The sequence below is a fragment of the Saimiri boliviensis genome, chromosome 2, assembly GCF_048565385.1.
Source record: "Saimiri boliviensis isolate mSaiBol1 chromosome 2, mSaiBol1.pri, whole genome shotgun sequence".
NCBI lineage: Eukaryota > Metazoa > Chordata > Mammalia > Primates > Cebidae > Saimiri > Saimiri boliviensis.
The window spans coordinates 164048614-164062618 of NC_133450.1; the positions used below are offsets into that span (position 1 = coordinate 164048614).

General features: G+C 33.8%; 1 protein-coding gene across 37 annotated transcripts in view; it reads right to left on the reverse strand.

The window, feature by feature from the left end:
• PTPRD (protein tyrosine phosphatase receptor type D) overlaps nt 1-14005 on the reverse strand; it is a 2307989-nt gene that overhangs the window by 2087607 nt on the left and 206377 nt on the right. The window lies entirely within an intron of this gene.

Here is a 14005-nt window from a genome sequence, read left to right on the forward strand (position 1 = left end):
CTTGCATTTGCACACCAGATTGACCAGTTAACACCTACGTGACTTGTCACAAATTAATGACTCTGTTGTAATTTCCATAGCTGTATAATAGACGTGGTCAGGGTACATCCATCACATATTTATTGTGTCAGTTTAACAACACGTCATTGTCCCAGCAAGTAACTAGGTTATGAAAGTGCTGTACTTGTTACTCAGCAATGCTATTGTTTTCATTGTTCTTGTAAACCTATTATAATTCTGACCTCGATCCCTTTGCTTTTGGAAAGGGAACAGGGCAAAAAGGAAAATAATGGTAAACTAATAATAACTGACATAATTTTAAAATTATTTATATATATAGTCATGCACTGCACAACAGCATTTCAGCTAATGACTGAACATATATCTAACAGTGGTCCCGTAATATTAAAATTCTGTATTGTTACTGTATCTTTTATATGTTTAAGACACAAAGACTTATCTTGTGTTACTATTGCCCACAGTAATTAGTACACGGATGTGCGGTGCAGGCCTGTAGCCTAGGATCAATAGGCTATGCCATATAGTCTAGCTGTATAGTAGGCTATGTCACATAGGCTTGTGTAAGTACGCTCCATGATGTTTGCACAATGACTAAATCATCTAACCATGCATTTCTTAAATGCATAGCTGTTATTAAGTGACACGACTGGCATTCATTAGCAGCAGGTAAATATTCATACATTAACTGAATTGTATGCATCTTCCATTGTTCTACCACCTCTCACATCAAAACAATATTTTCTGGCCTTCCTCTGCTTGTGCATTTAGCAATTTATATACTATATTAACCAGGACCAGGTACAGTGGACTCATACCTGTCATCCCAACACTTGGGAAGGTGGAGGCCAGAGGAGTGCTTGAGAACAGGAGTCTGAGACCAGCCTGGATAACACAGTGAGACCCTGTCATTACAAATATTTGATATTTAAAAATAATTAGCTGGACATAGTGATAGGTGCTACAATCTTAGCTACTTGGAAGCCTGAATTGGGAAAATTGCTTGAGTCCAGAAGTTCAAAGCTACAGTGTCCTATGATTGCACCACTGCACTCCAGCCTGGGCTACAGAGCTAGACTCTTTCTCCAAATATATATATATATATATATATATATATATATATATATGTGTGTGTGTGTGTGTGTGTGTGTGTGTGTGTGTATATATAATTAATCTGAAAGATTCCTAGATTGTAAATTCGAGGATGACATGCAAAGATGAGGCAACTGATAAAACTGTATTTAACAGACAACAGGGAAAGTTTAGATATATTTTTTTGATTTCAAATGTTTCCACCATTAAACACTTTTATATCAATGCTTTGAAAACTTATATGTTGCTATTCACAGGAAACACAGTAGTGATTTTAAGCAGAAATACAACATTAAAATTAGAGTGTGTTTTTTATTTTTAAAAATCCAAAACATTTCCATAAGTGTTATTCAACACAATAAACACTAAATTCCTAAAATTTGTTCAGGCCGTGGTGTTGATGTTGAAAATGTAAAAAAAAGAAATACATGAAACTAGTTTTAAGAGGCTTCATGAAGCGATGCACGTTCTTGGTTAACAATATCTAGAGATGGTATAATTCATTAGAAATAGACATAAGAGGCATAAGAGGACAAGGTTAACTATACCTAGATGGAGGCTTGTTCAGAGAAAATTTCAGAAATGAGGTGACATCTGAACTAGTTTTAAAAACTGATCGAGAATATTTAGGCAGATGATATGTGGGAGAAAGATATTCCAGGCAGTGAGAATATAAGAAAGAGCATGATACATTAAAGAAACTGAAAATAGTTCAGTTCTTCTAGAGTGAAACCTACAAGTGTTGGGGAAAAAAGGAGTCTTTGAGCAGGAGGATGCATAACTAAGGAAATAGATAGAAATAGGACCTTAAGGCCTTGTGTGCCATTTTGAAGATGTTGGATTTATCCTGTTGGCAATGGGAAACCACAAATAATCAAATGTAGGAGAGTAACATCAGATTTTTATTTCAGAAATACCTATCTCTCAAAAGCTACATTTTAGACAAAAAATTCAGTTATTTCCTATTTTATAGAGTATAACTCTGACACAGCGGTTAAGCACGTGTTCACAGAAGCCAGAGGAAATAGATTCAATTCTTGTCTCCTCCACTTATGTAGTAGTTATGTCCTTGGGCAAATCAATTGAAGCCTGTGTGAGTTACTCTTCTCATTTCTAAAAGAAGGATAATAAAAATTCTCACTCACAGGCCTGTTAAAAGAATTAATTGAGATAACACATATTAAATATTTATAACAGAGAAAGTCTTCAGTAAATAGGGTTAATTATTAATGTAGTTATTGTATTATTACTATTATCATTTTCTCTAGTCAATACAAGTACTTTAAATTTTAAAAGAAATTCAATTTTTCATGTAATTAATTGACTTATTTTCTTTATAAAAATGTAACTCCTTGTGTTTTTGCAAATTAATAACAGGTAAGCCATAGCTAGCACCAAAAGTAATAAAATTACTTTAAAATACATTCACTGGGAATCAAAGTAAAAAATGAAATAAATCTGTAAAATTCAGCTTTTGAATTTGCCTCACTCCAGGCAAACTAAGAAACATCAAATGGAATACTGATGAAAATTTAGCAAGTTTCAAAGGATTAGTAAAAAAAATTCCCTGAATTAAAATGTCAACCAAATTTCTAAATCAAATTAATCAGTGTAATTTTAAACTTACACAAATTGAAAATGTGTTTTTCTATTTCCTTCTTAGTTTTTACTGATATTATATTTTAAAATTATATATTATTGTCCCTCATAAACAATGATCTGATAGTTTACTTAGGAGCTAAAAGTGTATTCAATGTTATTTCTCTATTTCTTTGTGCTTTCTTTGTATTCAATGTTATTTATATCTTTCTTTGTGTTCCTCCAATTCTTTTCTTTACTCCATAAACAAACATATTCAAACACTATCCATTACAACTATAATTATTTCCTCATAAAGCAATTTCCGATCAGTCAAGACCCAATCAAAACTTACTACTGTCCATTAACATAGGCCTAGATGTTTAACTAGATTAAACATAAAATGCTTTGCCTGGCATTTAAATTTAATCGTCAGTTAGGTACCTTACTCTACATACAAATTTTTAATTTGAAACTTAAGGTTTCTATCTAAAAATGACCATTTTCTGTTTTCCATTTGTTCAATTTTGCCTAAACCATCTTACTTTGCACTTGCAGTTACGCATTTTATTTTATTTAATACATCAGTAGCATCATTGGAAATCGTAACTTTGTCTAGGACAGGGGCTAGGTTCTGTCTTGCTTGCAGTAATTTACTTGAAGTGTTCTCTAGATGATAAATCTATCAAGCAGACATTAGCTGAAAAAAAGGAGTCTCTTGAGAGATAGTCCAGAACATGTTTTTCCAATGGGGAGAGTATTACTCCTAAATGGATAAAACTGGTCTTATGACAAAAAATATTAGATATAAAAATGGTGTGTGGCCTTCCAAAAGCTCACAGTATATAAAAAGGCATATAAAGTATGTCTATTATATAATAGTATATCTACAGTATTAAATTATCACCTAGAATTCCTTCTTTTGTATCATTACAAAGGGATACTGAGGATAATTTACAAAACAAAAATTTTATATGTGTTGTACCCCTATAAAAGTGTATGTAAATATGAGGCTTTCCCCAGTTTCTTTAGATTCTTAAGTTTGAATCAATCCCTCACTTTAATATATTTACATCTCATAATCATATTTGCCAGTTTGTGACTTTGCCCAAAATAAAAAGTTTAAATGTAGAAATTGAGCCTATTCCAGAGATACAGCACTGGAATAAAATACCCTATAAGAAATCCATTTTTAAAATGAAATTTAAAAAATATTCATAAACTTTAAAATCACAGTAAAATGACTGTGGTTTTAAAGTAATAAAATCAAAATAAAAAGGGTATAAAATGTAAAAGGTGTTCCTATGTCATTACAGAGCAGATACTGGCCTAGCCACTGTTTCATAAAACAATAAATACTTAAATATTACTTAAATATCTTCAGATTGTCTTATGGACAAGTCCATGCAATAAATAAATATATGGGGATTTATGAAATATCTTGAGACTGCAGAACTGAAAAAAATGTTTATAGCAATTATACTTCTATGAATTCTCTGGGATTCTGAAGGGAATCATAGTCCAACTTCTAAGATATACCTTAAAGGGCAAATTTAATCTGTGATTCCCTTATTAATGCATTTGGAAATACATTTAATATCTACTTAGCATCAGATTATAATTTTAATTTTTAAGATGAGACAACAGCAGATCCATAAAGCAAAGTAAAACATTTAGTATCTGAAGATTTCTGAAAAACATCTTGTGGTAAAAGTCATAGTAAAATATCTTTTTATTAACTGTAGTGTATCTGAACATAAACGTTGTAAATTATGTTAGCCCTGACAAGAATATCGTTACCTATTCCTGAATTTACATAAAGAAACTAAACTAAATAAATGAAATATCTTATTTGTTAGCTTGAATAAATCATTTTTCCCAGCCTAATTTTCTCTGTCTCTGACAGATTTCAATACACCTTAAACTCACCTCATTTTATTGAAACTGAATTTTCTAAGGTCTCCAATCATCTAATGTGGGGAAAATACCAAGGCTTCTCTTTCTTTCAAAACCATGAATGTCTTTGTTGCCTTGGGGCCTAAGGAGTAGGCTGGTAGACATTTATTATGTTTTTATGTAGCCATTAGATCTGTTTGAATTGGTGTGCTTCTTTCACTTTTCACCACTTTCTCACAGGACATCAATTATTTAATTTTTAGAAACAACTAAAGAAACTAGTGAATAACTCAATTCTCAGTCTATGTTCCTCACATTACCCTAAATAGTTCCAATCCAGCCATACCAATATGTATTGCCATACACTAGGTATAGAAATAAAGGTGCATTCGATTTTAATAACAGAAAAACAAAAGCAAACATAAATGGCATTCAGGGCTTTGTTTTTCCATCTGCTTTTGTTTTTCGTGTGTGTGTGTGTGTGTGTGTGTAAATATATATATAATAAAAATTATAGTGAATGATCAATTTCCTCAGAACATCAGTCCTGATATTTTAAACAGTTGTAAAGACTGAATGAAAATGTAAGTACACAGAAAGGATAAGCTAAATCATACTTTAACTATTTTGAAATTTTAGTCAATTTAATATTTTTTAATTTTAAATAATTCTTCTAATTGAACAACACTTCACACCTATTAGAATTGACAAAATCCACTGACACAGCAAACACTGGCCAGGATATGCAGTAACATGAACTCTCATTCATTGCTGGTGGGAGAGCAAAATGGTGCAGGTTGACAGTTTCTTACAGAACTAAAGATACTGTGACCATAGGATCCAGCAAGTCAGCTCCTGGGTGAACAGATAAACAAGTTGTGGTATATACACAAAGAATGTATATATGAAATATTACTGAGCACTAAAAGAAAATAAGATATCAACCCATGAAGAAACATGTAGGAAAATTAAATGCATAATACCAAGTAAAAGCCAATATAAAAAAGCCAACATACCATATGACTGCATCTATATGACGTTCTGGAAAAGGCAAAACTATAGAGTCAGTAATAAAATCAGTGGTTGCCAGTGGTTAGGATGAAGGGTGGTATGAATAGGCAGAACACAGAGGATTTTTAGGGTAGTAAAAGTACTCTGCGCAATACTTTAAAAGTAGATAACGTGCCATTATAACATTTGTCCAAACCAACAGAATGTACCACAGCAAGAGCGAACTGTAATGTAAACCATGGACTTTGGGTGATGATAGTGATATATCATGTAGTAATGACAAATCCACCACTCTGGTGGAGGATGATCTCTGCTGTAGAGGCCACGCATATGTGAAGGTAGGCAGTATATGGAAACTCTGTACTTTCCGTTCAAATTTTGCTGTGAGGCCGGGCATGGTGGCTCATGCCTGTAATCCCAGCACTTTGGGAGGCCGAGGCGGGTTGGATCACAAGATCAAGAGATGGAGACCATCTTGGCCAACATGGAGAAACCCCATCTCTATTAAAAATACAAAAAATTAGCCGGGCATGGTGGCACATGCCTGTAATCCCAGCTACTTGGGTGGCTGAGGTAGGAGAATCGCTTGAACCCAGGAGGTGGAGGTTGCAGTGAGCCAAGATTGTGCCACTGCACTCCAGCCTGGGTAACAAGAGCGAAACTCCATCTCAAAAAAAATGTTGACAAAGAAAAAACAAAAAAAAAAACAAAAATTGAAAGTAATAAATAAATAAATAACACAGAGCTGAGATTCTCAACCAAGGGTAGTAGAAGGGGGTTATAGATTTCCTTTTTTTTTTTCCTTTTTTCTTTTTTTTGAGACAGTGTCTCGCTCTTGTTCTCCAGGCTGGAGTGCAATGGCACGATCTCTGCTCACTGCAACCTCTGTCTCCAAGTTCAAGTGATTATCCTGCCTCAGCCTTCCAAGTAGCTGGAATTACAGGCGCCCAACACCACACCCAGCTAATTTATTGTATTTTTAGTAGAGACGGCGTTTCGCCATACTGGCCAGGTTGGTCTTGAACTTCTGACCTCAGGTGGGCCAGCCACCTCGGCCTCCCAAAGTGCTGGGATGATAGGCATGAGCCACTGCATCCGGCCCGGTGGTTAAAGATTTCTAAAGAGTTATTTTTAGGATAAGGGTCTCAGCATATTCTTTGTGAAACTGTTTAATATACACATTAGGTGCATTTTTTGACTTCTTGAGAGAAGTTCAAAACTTTCATAATTTTTTTCCAGAACAGTTAAGAACACTTGCAGAGAGATAGTCTAGAGTTATTGGATAAGTTCTTATTTTAATTTTTATTTTATATTTTTTCAGAAGTATATAATCTTTGTTAAATGATTTAAATAATCATAGTACACAAACGATGTTTATTTATAAATGCAGTTCTATTTTAAATTTAAGTCATGTTGGTGACATGTCCAAAATCAACCAATGAACATTAAATAATAACAAGTAGTAACTATTGGATATAAACTTCTAGAGATTGTCATTTTATGTTCTGGCATCTTATTTGGAATATCAAAGTATATTTATAAAATCACTATTAAATATCAAATCTTAATAACAAGGCATTTTCATACCTGTAAGTAAAGAAACCTGTATAGCTCCCAAGCCAATTTCAGATCCTCAGCACAGACAAACATGTATCAGCTAAAATTTGTGTCTACAGAAACAAGTCTAACTTGATTTTTGTTGTAGTGAGCTAGGATATAACTTTCTCCCTTAACCCTCTAAACTACTGAGGAGAATTGGCTAGTAAAAACGAGAGAACAGCCACGATAAGATAACACTAATCTCATCCTCCACAGCCATGTGTGAGCCACTAAGCCCTGTGCCAATGGAAAGGGCTAGTTTCAGAGTGAAGTAATTTCATCCCTTCTTCTTGCTTGTGAATAATCAGAAGAGCAATTTCATCACATGCTTGGATGAACCAATAATTAACTGGCGATTGGCATATAACTGGCAGGAAAGCACTAAAGGAACTACGAAATTAACCTTACAAAAAAGAAATTGAGGTCAGCCCTTAGACAGATTCATGTCAAAATGCCAGACCATTATCTTAATAGTGAGAATTTGGCAGGCATCTAAGGCCTTCAAAAGCTACCATGCATCTTTGTCCGATTACGGCATTATAACAAGCAACTTTTTAGTTTAAAATAATCATCTTAAAGTTTAAGTGACAGTTACTTGGGATTCTTACTGTTATTTTCTACAAATCTATTAATAAGAAAAGTAAACTTTCTGGTCCTGTAGGGGAGAAAATAAAACAGATGATAATACTGCCACCAGAATAGCAGGACACGGGTTAGGGAAAATCACAGTTGCCACAGTACAACATATATATAGAATATAATTCACTAACAAGGAAATGAAATAAAAGCAACTGATATAAATCATCTATATTCTTCCTTGATTGTCTGGTTCAGAATCTTCTCAGTCACTTATATATTAGTTTATACTGTTTAAAAATTAAGGAAGTATATGTGCAGAAATTCTGTAATGATCAAATAACAAGTTTCTATCTGCAAACAAATGTAATAAAATGGAAACTCAATAATTTAATATGGACCAAAAGGGTAACTTCAACTAGTCAATATTGACCAACTTAACAATAAGATGAGTTGGTGAGGCCTAATTATATCAATTCAAAAGAAGTTTATGGGTATCAAGATTTTATTAAAATAAATTTTATAAGAATTACTTTATAGGAATACATAATGTAAAAAAAAATAGGGGAATAAAAACTTAAGGTGCTGAGTTCTACAGCATATTAATGTTGTTAAACTATATCAATATATTTTATTATAAGACTATTATAAGGATTAATCATGAAATGTAAGCTATCCATTATAATATGCATTAGCTCAGATCAATGTTTCTTGCAAAGAGAAGAGATAATTCTAATATATATTAATTAGAAATTACTGATATTACTCTTTCCTCTAGCTAATATTGAATAATAGTAGAAATAAGGATATTTGCTATTTATATATGATAGAGTTATAATTTCAGCAGTTCACATAATCTAAAGAGTACATTTTATTAGTCCATTCATCTAATAAGTAACCATTTAAGTTACCTTATAACCAGATTTAATTATAAATCCATCTAATATCACATTTATATAAAATACCTAAAATTATAGTAGAGTATCAAAGGAAAATTGAAGAAATAGTAAGAATGTTTATGTCATGTCTACACAAGTTTCATAGTCTTCATTTGTATAAAAACAAAAGTGAATTGGGTGTATCCTATCTATAATCTTGACATTCTGATTTTGGAAACTAGAAAAACACATCAATATCCCACAAAGCAATTTGCTTCTCAGCATCTCCTGTTCTACCACAAGAAAAGACACCATAAAATATAAAACAAAAAAAATATCTGCAACCAACATGAAACACATTGCTGGTGTGTAGAGTTCTGCCCATATACTGCGACTTTGGCTATAAATATCTAAGACAGAAGAATTTTCACTCTTAGCATGTGTATATCAATTTTCTCTAAAGGTGGTTTCAGTCTAATCAGCACAAAATCAAAAGTGAGAGCCAGTTTTCACATATCAGCATGGGTGAGCAAGAAAAACGGATGTGAAAACATTTTCAAAAGTATTAAACTGAAGATGTTCATAGAGCCCTTCTCAATCTCATGATCTCACAGAATCCCCTTGGTGAGTAGAGATGGCAACAGACAGGGGCAATCACCTATTTACTGATTTACTAGAAAAATATATGGTCGTCTTCAGTGGTCTCAGTATTTACAACAAATGGGCACCGTTCAATTATTTTTGTATTAAAGTCGTCAGATCATAGACACTATTTCCTATAGTTTTTTTCTTAATGATTACTTACAAACTCATCAAATAAATATCCTAATGCCCAACCTTTTCTCACCAATATATTTTTAAAACTGCCAAAATACCTCTGTTACATGGCAAACATGTAGGTAAGTGGAAAAGCATTTGAAACAGTCTGAAGATTTAATTTATGATTATAAAATTAAAGTAAATAATATTGTTCTATATAATTATGTTATTATACCCAAAAATGTCTTAGGCAATGTGATAATTGAATGAAGGTTATATATACATAGAAGAAATGCCACTCAAAACTCACAAATGTAAATACTTCTGTGAGAATATCTTCATTTTCATCATAACTCATGTTCTTGGGTTTCATTTTATTATAAACTTCTATTTATTCTAAGAATAAAATTTTGAAAAATGGATAAAAATATATAGCTTACCTACTAAAATAGTTGGTTGGCTTGCACCATTCCTAATAGAAATCAGCTGCAAACTGCTTTAACACCATTTTGGCCCACCAAAGTTTTCTTTAGGTAGAAGAAAGGTTAATCTCTAAGTCATAAGGTTTACAACATTTTAGAAAGTTGTCAGAAATTCCCAGTGATTTGGCCAACACTGTTCTGTTTAATGAACCTGGTTTGCTGATGATAGGGTTTCTGCACAAGCATCTTTAAATTCATGACCTATTTTGGTAACAGTGACATGTATGTATAGACATTTTTCTAATAAAATGGTAATCTGTTAGATAAAGGAGAATGAAAACATTTTGTTCTAGAATGCTACATATTGCAAATGTTTCATTTTTTTAAATTTTAGCAAATTGATGCTGGATATCAATTATCAACTTATAGTAAGACTTGATGGGGAAACTTGTGGAAGAAGATGATTTCTCAAAAGCTTATTTTATCTAATATGCTGTATGTAAGATCTTATATATTACATGTGTATACATATCACACATGCACACACATATTTGGTGAGACAAGGGGTAGAACGTTATATTTTACTCTGGTGATGAACCCCATGGCATTTCTCTGCCTTGCTGCCTTTGCTCTGTATTTCTTCTATCTTTCTTGTGACTCCCACTTCTCTGAAAACAAGTAATAACTAACCTAAGGTTCTGGTTTCTATAATGATTTCTGGACCAAGAATGAAGAACGCCTAAACTGGGCATTATTTTTTCTTTTTTTTTTTTTATTGCATTTTAGGTTTTGGGGTACATGTGATGAACATGCAAGATTGTTGCATAGGTACACACATGGCAGTGTGGTTTGCTGCCTTCCGTCCCCTCACCTGTATCTGTCATTTCTCCCCATGCTATCTCTTCCCACCTCCCCACCCCCCGACCCCTCCCCCATTTCCCCCCAACGGACCCCAGTGTGTAGTGCTCCCCTCCCTGTGTCTATGTGTTCTCATTGTTCAACACCCGCCTATAAGTGAGAATATACGGTGTTTGATTTTCTGCTCTTGTGTCAGTTTGCTGAGAATGATGGTTTCCAGGTTCATCCATGTCCCTACAAAGGACGTGAACTCATCGTTTTTGATGGCTGCATAATATTCCATGGACCTAAAAATAGAAATCCCATTTGACCCAGCAATCCCATTACTGGGTATATAGCCAAAGGATTATAAATCATTCTACTACAAGGACACGTGCACACGAATGCTCATTGCAGCACTGTTTTCAATAGCAAAGACCTGGAACCAACCCAAATGCCCAACGATGATAGACTGGATAGGGAAAATGTGGTAAACTGGGCATTTTTAAGTCTCTCTCTCTAGAACGTGGTTATGGGCTAAATTCTGCTTATCTACGTCTCTTGAAATTTGGAGTTAGCCTGCTATATAAGGCTAAAATCTTTCACTATATCCTTGGATAGGCAAGGAGTTGATGGTCTGTAATAAAAAGCATCTTAAATAAGAAAGTACACTTCAAAGATGGTGTAATGGAATTTCAGTGACTTTCAATGACTTAATTTCTAGCTGGATAAACTTGTAGGCACAAGTTTACCTCTTACAGAGGTTACTCTTACACAGTATAGGTAAGAGGTTACCTCTTACAGAGTATAGGTCTCGTAAAGCGGCAGATATGACTCTTCTTTGCATTCTAGTGGTACTGTATTTATTGCCTAACAACTTGGGTGTAATCCTTTACTCCTTCCTTTGGACAGAGTAGTCTTTCTATGACTCAGTTTACCTTTCTAAGTTTCTAGATCTTAGAACAGTGTGGAAATTAAAGAAATATTAAAGAAATAGAGTCAAATGCTTTGCAAGATAACTGGAAAGTTTAGTGCTCAATATATGTTTGATATTGCTATTTTCATCCTTTTGCTCATTAGCATTTAGAAAGTGCTCTGACAATAAATCTGTTCAATAGATATATACTGAATATTAATATGAAACTAAATTAAATGCAAGACTATAGATCATAGATTGTCAAACTGCAGCCCATGGTCTAAATCTGCCCTACTGCCTGTTTTTACACCTCCAAGAAGCTAAAAATGAGTTTCACATTTTTAAGGGATTACAAAAAAACAAAATAAAACAAAGAAAAATATGTAACATAAACTATATGTGGGCTACAACACACAAAATATCTATCTAACTTCTTACAGAAAAAGTGTGTCAGCTCCTACTATACATATAGAGTATTATTTCTTGTTAAAAATATAGAAATATCTTTTTTTATATACTTTAAGTTTTGGGGTGCATGTGCAGAACATGCAGGTTTGTTACATAGGTATACATGTGCCGTGGTGGTTTGCTGCATCCATCCCCCCATCATCTACATTAGGTACTTCTCCTAATGTTATCCTGTCAGAATGCCCCCACCCCTGTTATTCCTCCTTTGCCCCACCCCCCAACCTCCCAACAAGCCCTGGTATGTGTGATGTTCCTCTCCCTGTGTCTGTATATTCTCATTGTTTAACACCCAATTATGAGTGAGAACATGCGGTGTTTGGTTTTCTGTTCTTGTGTCAGTTTGTTGAGAATGATGGTTTCCAGCTATATCCATGGCCCTACAAAGGACATGAACTCATCCTTTTTTATGGCTGCATAGTATTCCACAGTGTATATGTGCCACATTTTCTCTATCTACTCTATCATTGATGGGCATTTGGGTTGGTTCCAAGCCTTTGCTATTGTAAATAGTGCCACAATAAACATATGTGTGCATGTGTCTTTTTAATTTAATGTTTTATAATATAATATAATCCTGTAATGGGTATATACCCAGTAATGGGACTGCTGGGTCAAATGGTATTTATAGTTCTAGATCCTTGAGGAATTGCCACACTATCTTCCACAATGGTTGAACTAATTTACACTCCCACCAATAGTGTAAAAGCATTCCTATTTGTCCACATCCTTTCCAGCATCTGCTGTCTCCTGATTTTTTAATGATCACCATTCTAACTGGTGTGAGATCGTATTTCAATGTGGTTCTGGTTTACATTTCTCTAATAATGAGTGATGATGAGCTTTTTTTCATATGTTTGTTGGCCGCATAAACGTCTTCTTTTGAGAAGTGTCTGTTCATATACTTTGCCCGCTTTTTAATGGAGTTGTTTCTCTTTTTTTCTTGTAAATTTAAGTTCTTCATAGATTCTGGTTATTAGCCCTTTGTCACATGGGTAGGTCACAATTTTGTTCCCCATTCTGTTGGTTGCCAGCTCACTCTAATGATAGCTTCTTTTGCTGTGCAAAAGCTCTTAAGTTCAGTGACATCCCATTTGTCTATTTTGGCTTTTGTTGCCATTGCTTTTTGTGTTTTAATTATGAAGTCCTTGCCCATGCCTATGTCCTGAATGGTATTGCCCAGGTTTTCTTCTAGGGTTTTTATGGTGTTAAGTCTTATGTTTAAATCTTTTGATGAGATAAATCTAGAAAACTCTCCTGATACATCTTTAGTGTGATTGGGTAAAATTCTAAAATTTATAAGGTTTTGTAACTAACTGTATAGCTTTAATAAGGTAATATCCTTTCTGGTACTTCCTTCCCTCTCCAGTTAATCTTTCATATTATGGTCATACTAATCACCCTATAGCATCATTGTTATAATATCACTTCAAAAATACATTTATAAATCTGTACATAACTAAAGAACTGAGTTCAAATTCTTTCACCAATATTTAAGGTTAAACTGTTATTCATTTCTAATGTTTATCTCCTACTTCTCTAGGACATTTATATGTAATTCCAGTTATACTGTATTCCAAATACTATATTTATGCACATACATTATGGTTTTAAAGCATGACCACATCATTCTTGACACTTTTCTCTTTTAAAGAATAGAGTCTCATTTGCCTTTATGTAGGCCAGATGTGTAATAAATACAAATAGTGGAAATGATGTTATATTGCTTTCAAGTTGTGTTCATAAAAAAATAGTTTCCTCCTTGCTCCTTCCCCACTGTACATCTCACCCTGGGAGAAACCAGTCATTATGTGTTGAGGACACTCTGAAGAGACCTAGAGAGAGGATCTAAGGCCTCTCACTAACAGCCAGCACCAAAATGCCAACCACAGGAGTGGGCCATCTTGGAAGCAGTTTTTGCAGCCCCATTCAAGCCTTCAGGTGACTGCAGACCCAAA